Source organism: Metopolophium dirhodum, chromosome 1 (assembly GCF_019925205.1).
Source record: "Metopolophium dirhodum isolate CAU chromosome 1, ASM1992520v1, whole genome shotgun sequence".
Taxonomy (NCBI): Eukaryota; Metazoa; Arthropoda; class Insecta; order Hemiptera; family Aphididae; genus Metopolophium; species Metopolophium dirhodum.
The window spans coordinates 105388582-105410228 of record NC_083560.1 but is presented as its reverse complement, the minus strand read 5'-3'; the positions used below and the strand labels follow the sequence as shown (position 1 = coordinate 105410228).

General features: G+C 24.5%; 1 pseudogene; it reads left to right on the top strand.

Annotated features, from left to right (window-relative positions):
• Positions 1–2585: 2585 nt before the first annotated feature.
• On the top strand, positions 2586–13003 carry LOC132949212 (uncharacterized; annotated as a pseudogene).
• The last annotated feature ends 8644 nt before the right edge of the window (positions 13004–21647 follow it).

Sequence of the window (21647 nt, the reverse complement as noted above, 5' to 3'; positions counted from 1 at the left end):
TTGGTACTTTGGGGGGTCAAAAAATTTCCCAGTAATTTTCACAAGCGACGTGAAAAACAAAAGAAAAATTAAGGAAAAACGGGAATTTTTACGCAAAATCTGTTTTCGAGAAAATCGATTTTGGTTTTTAGTGTAACTCTAAAACAAATGACCGTAAGGACATGAAATTTTGACTGAATGTTTATATTAGCATTTTCTATACACCATAAAATTTACAAAATATTTTGACTCTTTTTGAGCTGTTTACGGCCATTGTCAGTTTTCAATTTTTTTAGTTTTTTTTTCTATAAATATCAATAAAATTTTATCTGTTGAGTAAAAAAGCTTGAAAATTTAATAGAAGGCTCCTAGGTTATTGTTTCAAAGGCAGATGAAAAAAATTAAAAATCCTTGGTCACAGTTTTTATTTATAAGCATTTAAAGTTCAAATTATGACAAAATACGGAAAAATCACAAAAAATAGCAAATTATTTGGAGTTGAGAATTCATAAAAATTTTTATTTTTAAATCTAAGATTTGAAAATGTAATATAAGATTACTCATAAGTTTGTCTACCTTTATCAAAAAAAAAAATGTCTAGAAGAAACTTAAATTAAATTTTTATGAGCTTCTGAAATTTATATTTTTACAACATTTGATATTTACTCGATTTCTCATGTAACAATTTTCTTATTTTATTGTAATTAAAAAACGAATGACTGTAGATACTTGAAAATTTCACTGAATGTTTATATTAGCATTTTCTATACACCATAAAATGTTGAAAATATTTTGACTCTTTTTGAGCTTTTTACGGACATTGTTAGTTTTCAATTTTTTTAGTTTTTTTTTCTATAAATATCAATAAATTTTTATTTGTTGGGTAAAAAAGCGTGAAAATTTAATATAAGGCTCCTGATATATCGTTCTAATAGTAGTTTAATAATATTAAAAATATATAGGCACAATTTTTTTTTATAAGCATTTAAAGTTCAAATTTTGACAACATTTATCATATTTATAATTAATTAATTATTTTGTGGTTAAAAATTTATAAATTTTATACATTTTTAACTTTTATGGCTAAGGATTGAAAATTTAAAACAAGGCTCCACGTCGTAAATAGGTTATATATAAATTACTTTATTCACAATAATATCATCAAATATACTTGGAAAAATCATAGGCTGACTGACCGTTTTCGCTCAGAATCGTTTTTCTTATACAATGATATTATATCATTGAATTCAAATTTAACACCATCCATTACAGTGACTTACTTGTAACCTACTGTACAGCAGAGCGACATCCACTTATCCACCTTTTTTTAGTATAAATTGCATTAGTTCTAGATTAAAAAAAATAATTAATAATCAGCCTTTAATATAATCTTTTTTTATTTTACCTATATATCTTGTTTTTAATAATAATTTGAGTCTAAAATTTGCTATGTTACACACTTGTAAGACGGAGACAACAAATTTCACTGTAATGACCCATTAAGGCCAATAAAAAAAAATTATTTTTGTCTGGCGCAGAAAAATTATAGTCAGACCAAAATACAATCTTGATAAATTTTAGGTATGCATACTCCGCAACATCTTAAATGACGGCTCTGCTTTTGCCGAATACTGGTTTTTATGTTTTGTATGAATAAATATTGGCTCAACAATATTTAATTTTTAAAGATGGTTAAAAATTGAATAAATCTTAAAACTCATAATTTATTATTCAATCTTTATCATTAATATTCTATCTTTATTTTCTCTTCATTGAATAAAATATATTTATTTCCAATAGTAATTGGAAATTAAATGTATCTTATAATGTAACATTAAATAATTTAACTATATTAATATTTATTTTTTGTTAATGTGATAATTTGCGAACATGATATTTTATGATATTTGTAATTTTGTGTATATAATTTTATATTGACATGTACGTCAATGCTCAATAAGGCATACATATAATATTAGGTACTAATTGCAATTAAAAAGCATTTATAGTTGCTGTAATAGTTTGGTGGATATATATTTTGAACTTAAATATACATATATACACATTATAATTAATAGGTACTTATAATCGACTTAATTATGAGTCTATATTTAATATTTAATAAATTACATTTTTAAATGTTGATAAAATTTGTAAGTATATAAAACTTTCATTAGTTTATTATTCAGTAAAATGTTCATGTATCTGCGGTCATTTGTTTTAGAGTTACACCAAAAGGTGATGACAGACACAAAAATAAAAAAAATTAAGAAATAAACTTTAAAAAAAAATCACATTATTGTAAAATCAATACATTCATCGTTTCAGGGCCGTTTAGGGGGGGGGGGGGTGGTGGAGGACACTAGGTACAACTGCTCCGGGTGTCAGTATTTTGTGAGCACCGAAATTTTGTGGTCATAAATTTGTTGACTTGTGAATTATTAAAATGTTATAATATTAATTATTTTAATAACAGTATTATATAATATAATTTAGAATAATAGTATTATGCTGTTTGAAATTTATTATTCAAACAACCAATGTATTTATAGCAATATAGCTATCAGCGATCGAAAATTATTAATATACCTAATAACAGTTCCCAAATGTGTTATGATAATACAGGTAATTCGGCGTATTTTGCTATCGTGTGCGGCGTGCTATTTTACAGCACAATTATTACTTATTACTTATTAGGTACCTACTAGATAGTTATAAGCAGGGCTAGGATTTGTATGCAATAAAAAACGGTAAAATATGCGTTTTATTTACCAAAATATGCAAAAATATGCATTTAAATTTTTATAAGATAAACACAAAAATATAGTTACAAAAAAAATATTTTTTTGTTGAAATACATCAGTGATTAGCTGTTCGTCTTTAGGGTCACGTTACCAGTTTTTCAAATTTTTCATAATTCTATAAAATTTGAAAATTAAATTTTATATTTTAGTTGCCACTTCAATTATAAGACTTTTACACTAATCTACTACCTGATACCTATTTATGGGGGAGGGGGGGGGGTTGATAGGGTGTATTATATCAAAAAAAAAACGACTTTACGGGAATAACGCTCAAGCTTTGTAGAATTGTCGGATTCTGATGACTTTTTTTTTATCTGAAAGAAGAAGACTTCCTACCGCCCACACCAATCTCTGATTTTGTATTTTATTTCAAATAATTGTATTAAAAAACTTGTAAAAAAAATGCTTTTTATCTTGTATTTTTTTAGACATATTATAAAGTTTGAGAATGAAATATTGAAAAACAGAGATCGATGCGGGCTGTAGAATATTTCTCTCTAGCAATTAAATAAAAAATTATGAAATTTGGTTGATTCTATAAGGTGGTATAATTATTCCCGCAGAATATATTTTTGGGGACAAAATGGCATCGGCATCGGGCACCTTAATATAATATAATTGAGAAAAAAAAATAATTTAGAAATAAATTTTATAATTCACATTTACTACAAGTGTTACATGCTACGATCACATATTTTTTCAAATTTTCGAAAATGAATGTCAAATTATTTAATCTTTTATCGCATACCTATTGTACCATAGGATTGTATTTATAAAAATAAAATTTATGTTTGACAAAAAACCAAGTATTATGAAATTTACTATAAAACATTTATTTTTCGCATTCTTATAATCAAAATGTACAATAATATTCATTTTAATCAATATATGCAATAATATGCATTTCATCCAAAATATGCAAAAACATGCAAAATAAAAATACCACAATTTATCTCATCATGAGGTGTTCGTGGACATTACTGACTAAATCAATAATCAGAAGTCACAAAAAAAACATGCTTTTGCATATAAATCCTAGCCCTGGTTATAAGTCATCAAACTTGAGCGTTTCGAGCCACAGTATTTGTGAATGATGCCAATGTGATGACTGATTATTGAATATAAGTCACAATAAATGTTTTTAAACATCAAAACAATTTTAATTATCATTAATACTTATTTAAATGTCTATATTAATTTGAAATTATTAATGTTTAACAAATTAATTATGATTTATGGGTAACATATAAATATTTTCATAATATTATATAATTAGGTACCTAAGGTACCTTAGGTACTATATCATATTATAAATTTGTATTATTGTAGTTTATTTTAAGTCAAATATATGTTAAAATATTAAAAAAATTAAAGTTTAAACTGATAAGTATAATCATAAATAGAATTATAAAGAACTAGATAGTTATTTTGTTTTATAATAAATGTAACTAAAAGGATCTACATACATAATACTATACATATAATATTATAACAGTTTATTTAACAAACCCAATTTTATGTTCTAAACATTATCAAATTTGTTTTTTAGTATATGAAAGTGGGGGGCGGGAATTTTGTGTATTACAACTCCCACAGTTTTTACTATAGAAAACTGTCAGAGCCCAAAAGTAACAGTGAAACTAATAAGTGTGTAGTGTGTCCCCTGAAATCAGATGTATTTTAGGCACTGCAGTCTACAATTCACGTGAAACCTGCCTATCAGTTAAACCACCTAAACCATTTTTATGTAAAAACGTCGGTTTACTACAGTTGTATATTCTTCCGAACTGAGTCCTAATTGGCCGCCTTCGTCCGCTCGGTACTGTCAAAACATTTGGCGAATTAGTATACACGATAACCAACGACAGTATGATTTATTTCAATAGGTCTGCAGATGTAGTAACAAGTATTAAAAAATGTACAGTCTACCAGGGGCTAAAATACTATGTCCCCTGAAAATCAAAGTGTGTCCCCTGAATCTGTGTCCCAAGTTTTATAACGTGTTTTTTTAGTTTTGTAGAAATAACAAACATTAATTATTTAATATTTTAATTTACTAATTATCTATTCTGTTAAATTAAGTTAACTACCTACTTATTTTATTTCTATACTATGGACAAGTTTGTTATAAAAAAAAGAAGAAATGATAATGGGGAATTCAAAGTGTTCTAAGCTGTGTCTACTGAAATACAATATTGTAAAACTTTTTTTTAGCAACTTTAGGCATTTGTCTCAAATAATTATACCCCTATAATGGTTATGTACATTGTGAATTATAAATATAAATTGATAGTCAAAAACAGCTTAATGAAAAGTACCTATATTTATAATAAATTAAAATAATATTGTTTACACTATACAGTATCCCCTTTCTACCCTATAAATTGTTTTATTCATTTATTTCATCAAATCGGACTTACTTTTCATACATTTTCGTGTTGTTATAGAATGGCACGTAGTTTGTGCACAACCATTTGGAAGCTAGTACTAACGCAATTTTTTTCGCGTCTTTATTACCAGTGCTCTCTAACGCCATAACTGTAATGTACTGAAGGGGGGGGCATGACTTTGGCTGATCCCACTGTTCTTCTAGACAATACCTATTATCCGATAAAGTGAAACTTTATTTCATTCCCCTTACCTAATCGCGTAAATTAGTAACATCCACTATACAATCACTACCCCGCAGTATTATATAACTCGTATTGTATATTAAACTACCTATACGCATTATACTATACATACCTAATATATAGTAATAGGTACCTATTGTATATCAATAGAAAATAGTAATTAATCTGCACAAATCAATAATATTCTTGAACATTTTTATGAATTATAATACGCAACAAAATTATAAATAAATGGTTAGAAAACAAATAATAATTTAACTTAATTTAAATAAATCTGTATATAATTAGCTCGAAGTTAACACGTTAAATTTGATAAAAATACTACAGTTAAGTTGAAAATTAGTTACAAAAAAAATTAACGAATTATTTATCTTAGTTACTACGATGCTTGGTACGATTTTTAAACTATAAAGAAATGTTCGGAAGTTAATTTGTTTGTTAAGTGTCAAATAAACATACCAAGTAAGTATCACTTATATAGTTGAAGATTTCAGTCTTGACAATATGCATTTGGTATGTATGGAGGTTAAGAAAAAAATGCTGTTACTCTGGTTCGGTGTATCAAAAAATGCTCCTATCAATGTCCGTATTCCAAATCGAAGTGTCAAGAATATTTCAAATCATTTATCGTTATTGTATACCTTTGTACCGAGTGATTTTTCAAGAAAATGTAGAGGGTTAACTGAAATTTGCCGGTTTAAAGCAACTGAGTTTAGATTATTTTTATTATATACAGGACCTGTGGTCTTAAAAGATATTTTAAATAATGAATGTTGTTTTCATTTTTTTGTGTTTACACATCAGTTTTAGAGTTCTCTTATGTCCTGGTTGTTCTGAAAAGTTAGTGAATTTCAGTGAAAAACTTATTAAATACTTTGTTGAAAATGTTAGTAAAATGTATGGTCCTCAGTTTATTTTTCATAATGTGTATGGGTTATTGCACATAGTTGACGATTTTAGAAAATTTAAGTCGCTTGAAGAGTGTTCATGTTTTCCTTTTGATAATTACATAAAAGTTTTTAAAAAAAATGGTCCGGATACATGAAAAACCACTTGAACAAGATATTAAACGCTACCATGAATCTTTATTCTTTAACCAACCAATTGTTTTGAATTCTCAAAAAAAAATAATTTATAAAAAACCTTACAGTTATGGACCTTCAGTATTTAAGCACTTAACCGTTCCACATTTCCAGATAGTTTTTAAAAATAATATTAAAATAAATATTAAGTCTTCATCAGACAGCTATATTGGGTTCACAGATGAAACATGTCTTAAAATTGTTAAGGTTTTTAATATATGTCGTGATTCTACAACAGAAAAATATGTTTTCGTAGTTAAGTATTTTGAAACTAATAGCATTTTTTTTGATAAACCCATCAGTAGTCTTAAATTAGGTATTGCTGTGGTAAAAAATTTATCAGAATTTTATTCCACCATAGACATTGAGAATACTGAATTCGTAAAATATATGATATTGACTAGTGATAGTAATGTAAATGTTGCATACCCTATTTTACATTCATTTAATTTTTGAATTACTGACAGTTTATTGATATATATGTTAATACATTTTTATGTACCTGTTTACTATTTAATATAAAATTTAATTTATAATAATAATAATAATAATAATAATAATAATTTATTTACGGAAATAAATTCCAATTACAAAAATATTGTAGTGACAGTTTGTGTTAAGTGCACATAATATGGGTTACAACTTAAAAGTAATGTGAATACAAATAACATAAAACAGAACAAAGGAAAAAAGAAGAAAAAAAAAAAGTATATGTATACAAATCTTAAATATTAAATAACGATTTAAACTTAAAGATATTATATAAAAACAGCATAGTATGAATAAATAATTATATTGAGAGTATAGTGGTTATAAATATAGGTAAAAAAAAAATAAAAAGGGGGATAATATGATATAGAAAGCAGAGAAATAGAAGAGGATAAGAGATAATTAGATCAAATATTAGACAAATTAAATAAGGTAGTGTTAAATAAATCTAAGTCTTTAGTTGAATTAGCTGCTGACATAAGTATATTTGCAGGGGTATATAGCATATAGTTTGAAGAGAAAGAGGAAAGATAAAAAGTGGAATTATTTCTGGAATTAGATTGGTTTACTCTAAAATTTAAACGTTCGATTATTTCGGGACAATCTATAATATTATGTAATAATTTATATAAAAATTTACAGTTTAAGATAATAAATCTTTTATTTAATGGCATTATATTAAAGAGATTACAAACGGTTTCATATCCAGAATGAGGAGTTCTTATATAATGATATTTATATGATAGGTATCTTAAAAAGTTATTCTGTACAGTAGATAGACTATGGTTTTGGATAATATTATTAGTACGCCAAATTATAGAGGCATAGTCAAAGTTAGAACGAACTAGCGTAAAGTACAAGATTTTTAGGGCTGATTCATCGTAAAAATCTTTACACATACGTTTTACTAAGCCAAGTTTCTTGTAGGATTTGATACACATTTTTATATGTTTTATTATTATAGTAATATTTATGTTAGTCATTTATTGTAATTGTAATTTGTATTAAAGAGTTTGTATGTTTTGGTATAGTGTAAAATAAAGATGTCCCATTATTTGGTTGTTGAATTTTATGAAAACAATTCAATAGAAGCTGTTTCAGCTAGCTGGTTCAAAAAAAAGAAGGCACTTGCGCATAGCCGAATACTAAAAATGCCAACGCATTAAAAAAATGTGTTGAACTAAAAAGCATTCCTAATGATATTGAATACAGTTATCATACGGCCAAAGTGTTGAAAATATCTGGTAAAATAGGTTATTTGTGTAACATATAGTTTAGTTAATATAGATTTATATACAGTGTGTTTCATTCAAATGGTAACACGAAATATTTCCTTGGATTGAATTGGGGATTTTTCGAGGAGCTAGGGAATACTAAAATACACATTTTGTGATCATTTTGGAATCATTTTGTTTATCAAAGTTGCTTAAAAAAAAATAGTGCTATTGAAATCTGGTGTTGAAAATAGGTGTTTCCATTTTAAAAAATGTAAGTTTTATTGGGCATGCGCACAATAAAAGAATTAAAAATTCGAAAATGATCACAAAATGTGTATTTTAGTATTTCCTAGCTCCTCGAAAAATCCCCAATTCAATCCAAGGTCACTGAACGGAAATATTTCGTGTTACCATTTGAGTGAAACACACTGTATACTACATTGTGTTTCGTTGTATCATATAATATAAGTCCTTTTTAAGTTATATAATGTATATTTAAATGTATGTTATATATATATATATATCATATTTTTATTAGCCAGTAAAATAATATCTAATAACATTCACAGTTAATATTATGTTAAATTACTTAAATATGGTTTATTTATATTTAATTTATGAAGTGCTGAAAAATCTACAAGCTAATAGTACTCTTCCAAAATATACAGATGGTCGTTATGCTTCAAAGTCATCAATTGTGAAACAATTATCTTTTAGTGATAATAATACATCTATTCATGAGACCTCCAAGAACAAACATATGGGTAAATGTTTTAAAATAATATCATATATAATTTGTATAGTAGTATGATGGGCAGGCAAATCAAATATTGTTTTATTTATTGGTAATATATATCTTGTTGTCAGTGTATTTTTTTTTTAATTAAGTGGCTGTAGCTTCTATAATTTTTCTTGTGTAAGAATTTTAGCTTGTAGGTATAGCAAAAATATCTAATTTTATATATTTATTTTTTTAATAGTTAATCAGACAAATCTTGAACATGATTATCTTGATAAAAACTCAAATAATAAAGGTACTGAAACTACCTGCAGTAATGAGGTAATATCAACTGATCTTGAAATTAGTAATTTCTTCATGCAATTTTATTTGAACTACCTATATATAAACAATCAAAAAAGTTAATATTTCTAATACGATATAATAGCTGATAATGGAAGCTCAGAAGTTATGCAGAGACACCTCAATATGCCATCAATCAAATTACAATCAACCAGACCCCAGAAATTTCTAATTCTGTATCAGTTTCAAAGGGTTAGTGTAATAAATAAAATAATATTAATTGTAAAACATCCATTTCATAATTACTTAATACTTTAACTGCACATAATAATAAATAATAGTTAACCATTTATTTTAGTTAATGCATATTGTGTCAAGTATAGGATATAGTTATATGGAAATGAAACTTTCATATAACTATAGTTTTATTTCTTATACAATCACCAAAACTCCCATTACTTGATTTTAGCTATGAATTATGATAATATATAATATAAATTTAGTTAAAGTAAATTAAATCTTACATTTATTATTTCTCTACATTTTGAATATATATAGGGTTCTCTCCAACAATTTACAAAACTATACTAAAATAAGCATTTTAAACTGGATTTTTATTTTATTGTATTTAATATATTAAATTATTTATATTATTAATATAATTATTGTGCACAATTAAAGTTATGGTAATCTTATATATTTTATGCAATATGTTGCTATAATTATTAAATTAATTAATATTTATGAGATACTATAACAAATATAATTATATATAACCTGCTATATAATATACACCTACTACATTTTAGTATTTTTCAATATTAATTCATTTTTTATCACTAATAATAAATATATTTGTATATGCAAAATAATACCTAACAATATATTAAAAATATGTAAACCGATAGTATTATTTTTATTTTGATCAGAACTACAGAATTTGAAAAGAAGTGCTTCATAGGCTTTCATTTTTAAAATTTGAATTAAAGCGAGCAGTAAATAACCAATGAGATATGGCCCAAAGACTGGAGATAATAGAAACTAGACTTGAAAATATCATATGACATTTCCAATATTAACAACAATGAATCATCTTCTTTAATTGATAAAGATTTCAATATACTTCTTGACAATATAATTGATCTTGAAATCTTTGAAGAAAAAATTCTGCCAGTAAGGAATTCCGTAGTCAGTTGGTAAGAAATTATATAATATGCTGCTGGGTAACCGGTATTATAATGTATTTAGTACTAATGTACTATGTATAAAGAAAATGTTCCTTTTATTTGTATGTTTACTAATTTTTGAGGTAAATGAACTTTCATACATCGGCAGTAAACATGCCAAGGCAATGGTCAAACGGGTGAAGGGAAAATTATTTAAAGACGAATTATTAAAAGATTACTCATACACCGGTAAAAAGGGCAAAAAAAAATTTTGCTGTCTGGGTTGTACTTCTGTGATTTTTGGTATGATATAATTTTTACTATTATATATATATACCTATATATAGTTATTAATATTATTATAATCAGAAATAATGAAATGATTATTCAATTAACACTTGATAAAATATAATTCTTCTTATTTATATAATATATTATATGTACACCTATATATATATGTAGAAGTTAATACAGTGTTGTATAGGTAACTCCAAGTGGGTTGAGGGTGATATTAACGAACACAACAATGTCAAGTATTAAATAATTCTGTATTACTGTAACAACTTAACCTACTCGGTGCAATCACGATCACGGTTCACTCACTACTGACTGGACCGTGTTATTGTGACACAACAATATACTAACAACTTAATACAATACAATAGATTAAAGCACTGATAATAAATATAAATATAATAGTAAATCTGATGATAATAGATAATACAAATAATCCCACGTTTATATATATACATTAATATTGTATTATCTTCTATACCTTTTTAAATATAATACTCAACTTTTATGGCTGTAAATTGTAATGTCTTATGTTGTAACGTGTCCGCTTCAACACTCGAATTTGAATTAGAGGTATAATAATAAAGACACACAAATTTACGTATACTCAAAGTATTTTTATTAAAAGTAACAAACGTCTTGAATAGATATATTCAAGAACGTACTCACGTCGTCTCCAGTAATCAACTCCCTTACTATCCCTATCGCTTTCCTATTTAAGCTAAACGGTATCACCTTGTAAATGTGATGACCGATAATTTCTAATGAGGTTCTAATCTTAGACATCACCTCTGAACTATATACACTAGGGTGGAACGAAAATATTTATTTTGTAATTTAATTTTATAATAGTAAGGAAAACTTGTGTTCTAGTATGTATAATATGTAAAAAAAAAAATTGTCAACATAGAGTGTTGTTTTGAGGTGCCGCCGAGCATTTAAAATCTATATATAGAAATAGGAAACGAAAAACCTAAGTATCATTATTTTTATTACTTTACGATATCACCAAATTTATTTTGACCATAGTTAATAGTTTAATAGATTAAATAAGGCAATCAGCATTATTATCATTTGACTTACGATTAGTATCGCACTATTTATCATCGAGTGTGGACGTAAACGACGTTTTACAGTGCTAATATAAAGTTATTAACGCATTTATTCGTTTAATTTTCAATTAATTTCTGAAATGGCTGTTTGTACCAGAATTAAGTCAAAATGTCCAATTTTTGGTGACACTCGTGATCTTAGTAATTTAGTTTTACCTACCTATGAAGATGTAATGAAGTTCTATTTACAAGTAAGAAACCAATTAAAACAAAATAGTAATGGAAAAGATCCAACTGTTAAAATAATTTCTGAAATAGTAGTGACAGATGTAGAAAAAATATGGCAGAAAGCCTCTATTCCAATAGTATCGCACATTCGTGCACTTCAACTGTTAATAAATTATCACGATAAGTACAAAAAATAATTAAATCTATTAAAAACAGGAAAAATACATTAACTTTTAAATCAAATCTAGAAAAATTTCAGAATAATGCAAAAGATACACTATTTGATTTAGCAGCTTGCAAATGTATTGAATTCTATCTTTGCTCTGAAAAATCTGTGAAAAAAAATAGAAGCAAGTCGAATTGACAAACATAATAAAAAAGAGCTGTGTGTAAATAATATTATGGAAACAATAGAAACGGATGAAACATATAATACTGACAATGACGACAATACAGATGAAGATTCCAATTATTCACCAAATTCAATGTCCTCATTGTCTTCAACGTATAGTGCTAATAAACAGTCACAAATGAGACTCGAGTTACCAGCTCTAGCATTAGCGTGTGATAGAACGGGAATATCTGATCGAACTGCTGCTACTATTGCTAGTGCATATTATACACGCTTTCCGTATATCTGGTATTCTTACAAAGTCAATGCATGTTATAGATAATAGAACTTATACACAATAATATATACATATATAGATATAAGAGTATTAATTTATATACTAATAATAATAATGATGATGAGGATTATTACACTTAACACTAATTTTGCAGCTTTATAGAGCTAAAATACCCAAACATCCTAAATATTTTTGCTACCCTAATTATTCATTTTAAATATTTTTTAGATGCTGTCAAGAAGCAAAATAAATTTAAACATTCATCTCAAAATGAAATGGAGGATATCATCAAATATGTTCTCGCTCAAGCTGTGATAAATTTTAAAAACATTTTATTTTATATAATTTAAATTAATATACGAATATAATATATATTATTTAGGTAGTAACATATTCTCACAAGATGTGATTAAATTTAAAAATATTTTGTTTTATACCTATAATTATAAATAAAATATAATAATATATATTATATACAATGTATGTATTATTTATGTAATAAGATTCTCATAAGCTATGATTAAATTTAAAACTATTTTGTTTGTATAATTTAAATTAATATACGAAGAAAATTATTTTTTTATTTTTATTAATTTGGAATAATATAGTTATTGTTTATTATAAATAAACCTATATTAATAGTTTAATTTTTAATGAACATTAGTCGATAATAACAATTAAATATTTGTTTAGAAATATAGATTGCAAAACTCCAAATGGTTCAAACGTAGTTTATTAAATATTGAAATTAATATTTAAAAATTTTTAATCAATAAAAATTAAATATTTATTATTCATCAAGATTTTTTATCAAATATTTATTGTACACAAAATAAATATATGTGTGTTGTGTGGGTATGAAACACTCATATATTTTCTTTGTTGAAGTTTAGATTTCGAGTTTGAGTATTATAGTTTACAATAACAAATATACCTACCTTCTACCTATTAGGTACCTGTATAAATGTTCAATATAATTTATTTTATTTTACACAATTAAATTCAAAATAGAAAGTATATAAACTAAAAATAATAAGTATTTGATAATCCTATTTTCTTTTAAATACAGATACTTTAAGAAAATATTTAAAATAATTGATCCAAGTACTTTTACTCAAGTACTTTACTTGACTGACTCCAAGGTATATGTTAAATTATTAAGCTTGATGTTTTGACTGCAGGTTGGGAAACGTCATCGTAATAATTGCAATCGAAGACGACTCAATGGTTGGCCCAACGATGAGATGTATTATTAGAGAACAATTTATAAGAACTAGAATGGCAGACAGATATTTTTACGATTTACTAAATATATTCAATGAATGTTAGTATATCTGAAATATTTTTTAATTAATGATCCTGATTTTAACTATATTTTTATAATATTTAAATCAACTGACAGAAATCAGAAAAGTGCCAGAATCTTTTGTGATAACAGCAATAATGTCACAATGATGCAGAAAAAAGTATTTTTGATACCTGCAATGGCTGATTTGCAACTCTGTAATTCCCAATTAATTCCAAAAATCAACATCAATCCCTGGTCAGAGATGGTCGATACATTTCAAAAATAACCTTAAATTTAATAATGAATCATCAGCGGAAATACCTTCACTGGATGGCTTCTTCTCTCAAGAAACTCTTGGCATTGCATTTATTTTTATTTAAAAAATATACATTATGCTTATTGTAATTTTTTTTTTTGGTATAGATTGTATAAGTTCTAAATTAAAAATAATAATTAATAATCAGCATTTAACTATTTTTTCATTTTCCCTATATATGTTGTTTTTAATAAATATTTTTAAAATTAATTATGAGTCTATATTTAATATTTAATAAATTACATTTCTGATTGTATAAAATATATTTTTAAATGTTGATAAAATTTGTAAGTATATAAAACTTTCATTAGTATATTTAAACAATACAGCTAAAATATTTTTAGAAATTTAAAACAAAAGATAAATTGGGCAAGGTAAAAATTAGAAATGGAATTCTAAATATACACGTAATGTTGTTGGGCCCCAGGGAACTGCCCAACTTTTCCCAATGACAGCTACGCCACTATTTTGCCTCCCACGCCTATTTAAAAATAGAAGACGGTCAGTCAGCCTATGATACCTAACCCATAGCTATATAAGTTGAACATTTTATACATTTTTAACTACAGAATAATTTATTATTAAATTTTAAATTTGATAAATTTTGTCAAAATTGTAACTTTAAAAGAAAATTGTGATTATGTATTTTTAATATTTTTCAACTGCTATTGTAACAATATATCAGGAGCCTTGCATTCAATTTTCACGCTTTTTTCCCAACGAATAACATTTTATTGATATTTATAGAGATACAAACTAAAAAAATTGAAAACCGACAGTCCGTAAGCAAATCAAAAAGAGTCAAAATATTTTAAAAATTTTATGTTGTAGAGAAAATTAAAATATAAACATTCCTTAAAATGTTCATGTATCTACGGTCATTTGTGTTAGAGTTACACCAAAAACCAAAGTGCTTTTGAAAACTATTTGAAAATTTTTACTTTTGACACCTCCCCCTCACCACCACCCCACCCCCCTAAAGTTCCAACTAGATTCACTTTCCTATCAGAAACGATACGGGCGCCGAAATTTTGTCGTCATAAATTTGTTTACTTGTGAATTATTAAAATGTTATAATTTTAATTATTTTAATAACGGTATTATATAATGTAATTTAGTATACCTAATAGTATTAAATATATAGTATTATGCTGTTTGAAATGTATTATTCAAACAACCAATGTGTTTATAGCAGTATAGCTATCAGCGATCGAAATGTATTAATGTATTAATATACTTACCTAATAACAGTTCCCAAATTTGTAATGATTATGTCAATAGACATCAGTTATTTTATAATAATACGTGCAATACGGCGTATTATGCTATAGTTTGCGGCGTGCTATTATACAACAAAATAATTAATTATTACTTATTAGGTACCTACTAGATAGTTATAACATTATAAGTCAACAAACTTGAGTGTTTTGAGCCACAGTATTTGTGAATGATGCCAATGTGATTACTGATTACTGAATATAAGTCACAATAAATTTTACTAAACATTAAAACAATTTTAATTATTATTAATCCTTATTTAAATGTCTATATTAATTCGAATTTATTCATGTTTAACAAATTAATTATGATTTATAGGTAACATTTATCTTTAATTTTAAAACCATATATTTTACTTTGATATATTTAATATTACTGTAAATCTTAATTACTAACAATAGGTACCTATATAATATATTCCTATCATATTTCTTGAACCACTGAAAATAATAAATTTTATGCTACTTACCAATTTTCAGCCAATATATTTTTTACTGTAGTGTAATTACAAGAAAAAATTTAATTAGAATCTTTAAATATTATCCATGTAATAATCTAATATATTATGAATATTGTATATTATCTAATAATTCTAACTACTTAGGTAGTACTTATGTATTTAAACTTAAATATATATATTTATAGACAGTAATTTGTGCCTAAACACATTGACATTTTTTTTTCAAAATAACAATAAATAATTTGTGTGGGAGCCCAGTAGTTCTAAATTATATTATAAGTACATAAATAGTGTACTTATATAAATGTATAAAACAAAACTTTGAAATCCTCAATCACAGATAAAATATTTTTTATAAACCAAACATTTTTTTATTTCATTTAAACAGTTTAATAATACATTAATCATAATATCGCATAGCCATATTTGACGATACTTAAGGGGACGTTACAGCGACATTTATTGTATCTGTCTTATAGCAACTTATGTTACGCACCAGTTATGTGTATTTTAAAATTGTAAACTGTTTGAACATCTTAAAATATAATAAAAAGCCTATGTCATTGTCTAGATAATAATCTTACCTTTAAATTTCATAATATCTAAATTTTAAACTAACGGAGATGAACATGTTCTGCTGAGCGTAAAATTTGCTATGTTACGCACTGGTAAGACGGAGACAACAAATGTCACTGTAACGGCTCATTAAGACAAATTAAAAATTAAAAACAAAATTTTTTGTCTGGCGCTGAAAAATTATAGTCAGGCCAAAATACATCTTGATAAATTTTAGATATGCATACTCTGCAACACTTTAAATGACGCCTCTGCTTTGGCCCTAATACCGATTTTTATGTGTCTTATATAAACTACAACGTATCAATATGTAACTATGAAACACTCATCTGTTTTCTTTGTTGAAGTTTAGATTTCGAGGTTGAGTATTATAGTTTACAATAACAAATATACCTTATACCTACAATATAAATTTTCAATATATTTTATTTTATTTTACACGATTAAAATCAAAATAGAAAGTATATAAACTAAAAAGAATAAGTATTTAATAATCCTATTTTCTTTTAAATACAGATACTTTAAGAAAGTAATTAAAATAATTGATCCAAGTACTTTTACTCAAGTACTTTACTTGACTGACTCCTATGTATATATTAAATTATTAAGCTTAATGTTTTGACTGCAGGTTGGGAAACGTCATCATAATAATTGCAATAGTTGTTATTGGACATTTGGACCAATTATTTACACTGAAATGTTACTATCGTGTTGTATACTATTGTATTCATACAGTATATTTTATTATTCGTTTATAGTTGCTTTCATAATATTATAATATAGGTCATACACTCGTTATCAAATAGTAGTGTTATGGACTATAATTTATTGTTACAAATAGTGTTATAATGCAGTAAAACACAAACGCCAAATTATATTATGTGACAATTAATATTTAAAAAAAAAGATACTTCATGTATTTGACTGTTTGAATATCTTATATAAGGTGGTATAGGTCAGTGGCGTAATTATATTAATGAGAGTTAATGAGAGTGGGGAGTGGTCACATAATTTCCGCAACACAAAGCTACATTTATAATATGATCCAGTAAAAATATTTAATATCGTTTTATTTTAATTTTAAATGTTACCCTTCATACATCCTCTTTCTGATTAATAATAAAAACATTTTTAATTTCTAGGTAATAATGTCTAGATAATAATATGATTCAAAACCATTTTTACAAAGGTAGATAATTTTTTCCTAATTTTAATATTTCTTGGTAAATATTCTCACATAAAATATGAAACTCGCTGTATGTAAATAGCTATTGTTAATGTGTTATCACTTATTTTTTAGCTCCAATTTTAACTTACTAATTTGGAAATGTAGAACAAATTAAATGACTGATTCAAAAAATATTTATAACAAAATGTTAAATTATAATTAACAATCTTTGACTGACGTAACATTTAAGTATTCTAAACCATCCACAAATAATCATAAAAAAATACATTCTTAAAAACTTTAAATTACTCACAACTATACGCTAACTTTTCATTTAAAATCAAATATTGACAGACTATTACTATTGACCTAACCTACTAAAATTATCTATAATAATACCATATTTGTTTATTCGTTGATTAATATTATACTATATTTATAATATAGGTTCAACAAGTAAGCTGGAACAAAATATGGATGTACTTATTAAAAATACAAATTTAGAGTTTTCTTCCGATTGTATTTTGAGTCAAGGTAATCAAATGCATTGTACGTTTTATATGTGCTCCTACAAAAATCTAAAACCAATGTTATTAAAATTCTATTACAATATAAATTATTTATAAAATTAGAAGAATATATTTCATGTTATTATTGCCAACGACGGTATTACGATCAAGGATGGTCATTAACGATTTAAAAAGTTAAAGTTAAGTTAAAAAGTTAATTTTATTTTAAATTTTTAACTTAACTAGTTACTTTTGGCTTTTCATTAACTTAACTGTTAACTTACTAAATTTCTTTCTTTATTAACGTGAAATTAATGAGTTAATTTTTTATTTTAAGAAGTCAGTTAAGTTAATTTATTTTGTTTTTAATTTTATAATATTTCACTATTTCAGTCTATTTCGTTTTCATGTCAAAAAATATGTATCGTTAATTGTTTAAAATTAAAAATGTACCTATATATCATTCGAATCTAACTTTTATGGAAATATTGTATGAAGTATCGTTCTCTAGTCTCTAGTATCCATAATGAGCATATTAAAATTAATTAGGTATAGGTTTATTTCCTTATCCATTTTAAAAATAAATAAAAAAAACCTTGTTTTAAATTTCCAATTCTTAGCTATAAATGTTGAACATTTGATAAATGTTGTCAAAATACAAACTTAAAATACCTTTTGTATCAGGGTTAATTAAAATTTTTAATTTTTTTTTGATTTCTCAAAATGTATAGAATTAATTTTATTATTAATTTATTGTTTTATAAATATTTATAAAATAATATTGGTTTTGTAATTTAATTCGTTATTTTATATTTAGTTATTTAATATTTAAATTTAATTTTAAATTTTAAAAGTTAGGTATTTTGATTTTATATATTATAATATTTTAAATTTAAATTATTTTAGGGATAAGCTTAAAATTTTTATATAATAATTTATTTATTTTAATAATTTATAGGAATAGAAATTTTTATTTTAAGTTTGTACAAATGTATTATTTATTTAGTTTTAATTTATTATAAATTTATTTTTTTTTTTTTATTAAATTTTATTAATTAATATTTAATTTTTAGTAATAATGATTAAATTAGTATAATTTATATTTATAAATTATGAATTCGGCAAAAATTATTTTCATCTGTTTAACAAAAACATTGTATTAAGTTTAATTTAATATAGGATCTGCTCAATGATTTATTAAATAGCTGCAGTATTTTGACAGTGCAAAGTAGCATATTAATAAGTCTTTTAATTTTTTATTATTTATTATTTATATAATTAAAATTTTATTTTTAAGTAAAAAAGCTTAAATTATTTAAAGGGACGATAAGACCCTATAAAACTTTATAAATATTAATTCTAATTTTTTTGGATTGTAAATATTTTATTTTATTATTTTTTTTATTGGGGTGATAAAAAAAATTATTAAACTTTTTTTAAAATTTTACATTATTTAGTGATTATTTGAATTAAAATTTTTAATTATAGGAAAAAGTTACTTTAGAGATAACAGCGTGTTCATTTTTTAAGTTCAAATTTAAAAATTAGTTTACGACCTCGATGTTGAATTAAAATTAATCTTAGGTGCAAAATTTTAAGTATTAGGTCTGTTTGACCTTTAAATCCTTACATGATTTGAGTTCAAACCGGTGTAAGCCAGGTTGGTTGATATCTTTTAAAAATAATTTATTTTAGTACGAAAGGATTAAATAATTAAATTTAATTTTTTTATTAAGTGAATTAAATTAATTTAACTATTTTGGCAGATAATTGTGTTAAATTTAGAATTTAATTATAGATAGTAATTTTTATATTTATTATAATTATTAATTTTTGGATTTTATTTTTAATAGTTTTTATAAGAGTTGCTTTTTTTACTTTATTAGAACGTAAAGTTTTAGGTTATATTCAATTACTTAAAGGGCCTAATACATTTTTTATTAAAGGTGTTTTTCAACCTATAGGTGATGGTTTAAAATTATTTTTTAAAGAATTCAATTATCCTAGAAATAAAAATTTTTAAATTTTTATAATTTCTCCTATATTAGGTTTATTAATTTCTGTTTTTTTTTTATTTTTTTATTTTTTAAGACTGTAGATAGGTACTTGAAAATTTCACTGAATGTTTATATAAGCATTTTTTATACACCATAAAATTTTGAAAATAATTTGACTCTTTTTGAACTGTGTACGGACATAGTCAGTTTTCAATTTTTTTAGTTTTTTAGATTCTGAGCGAAGCGATGAATGTATTGATTTTACAATGATGTGTGTTTTTTTAAAAAAATTTTTATTTTTTATCTATTTAATTTTTTTTTTATCTTTGTGTCTGTCATCGCCATTTAGGACAGTAAAAGTTCTTGGATTTTCTTCAACAGTAACTTTTCTGATAGGAAAGTGAATCTAGTTGCTACTTTGGGGGGTCAAAAGTAAAAATTTCCAATAGTTTTCAAAAGCACTTTGCTTTTTGGTGTAACTCTAAAACAAATGACTGTAGATACATGAACATTTTACTGAATGTTTATATTTCAATTTTCTATAAACCATAAAATATTTTGACTCTTTTTGAGCTGTTTATTGACTGTCGGTTTTCAATTTTTCTAGTTTTTTTTTCTATAAATTTCAATAAAATTTTATCTGTTGAGTAAAAAAGCTTAAATATTTAATAGAAGGCTCCTAGGTTATTGTTTCAAAGACAGATGAAAAAAATTAAAAATCCTTAGTCACCGTTTTTATTTATAAGCATTTATAGTTCAAATTTTGACAAAATACTGAAAAATCACGAAAATTAGCAAATTATTTTGAGTTGAGAATTCATAAAAATTTTTCTTTTTAAATCTAAGATTTGAAAATGTAATATAAGATTACTCATAAATTTTTCTACCTTTATCAACAAAAAAAATGTCTACAAGAAACTTAAATTAAATTTTTATGAGCGTCTGAAATTTATATTTTTACAACATTTGATATTCACTCGATATCTCATGTAACGATTTTCTTATTTTGTTGTAATTAAAAAACGAATGACTTGAAAATTTCACTGAATGTTTATATTAGCATTTTGTATACACCATAAAATTTTGAAAATAATTTGAGTCTTTTTGAACTGTTTACGGACATAGTCAGTTTTCAAGTTTTTTAGTTTTTGTTTTCTTTAAATATCAATAAAATTTTATTTGTTGTGTAAAAAAGCATGAAAATTTAATGCAAGGCTCCTGATATAATGTCACAATTGCAGTTGAAAAATATTTAAAATATATAGGCACAATTTTTTTTTATAAGCATTTAAATTCCAAATTTTGACAACATTTATCAAATTTATAATTTATTAATTATTTTGTAGTTAAAAATGTATAAAATGTTCAACTTTTATGGCTAAGGATTGAAAATTTAAAACAAAGCTCCACGTAAATAGGTTATATATAAATATTACTTTATTAACAATAATATCATAAAAT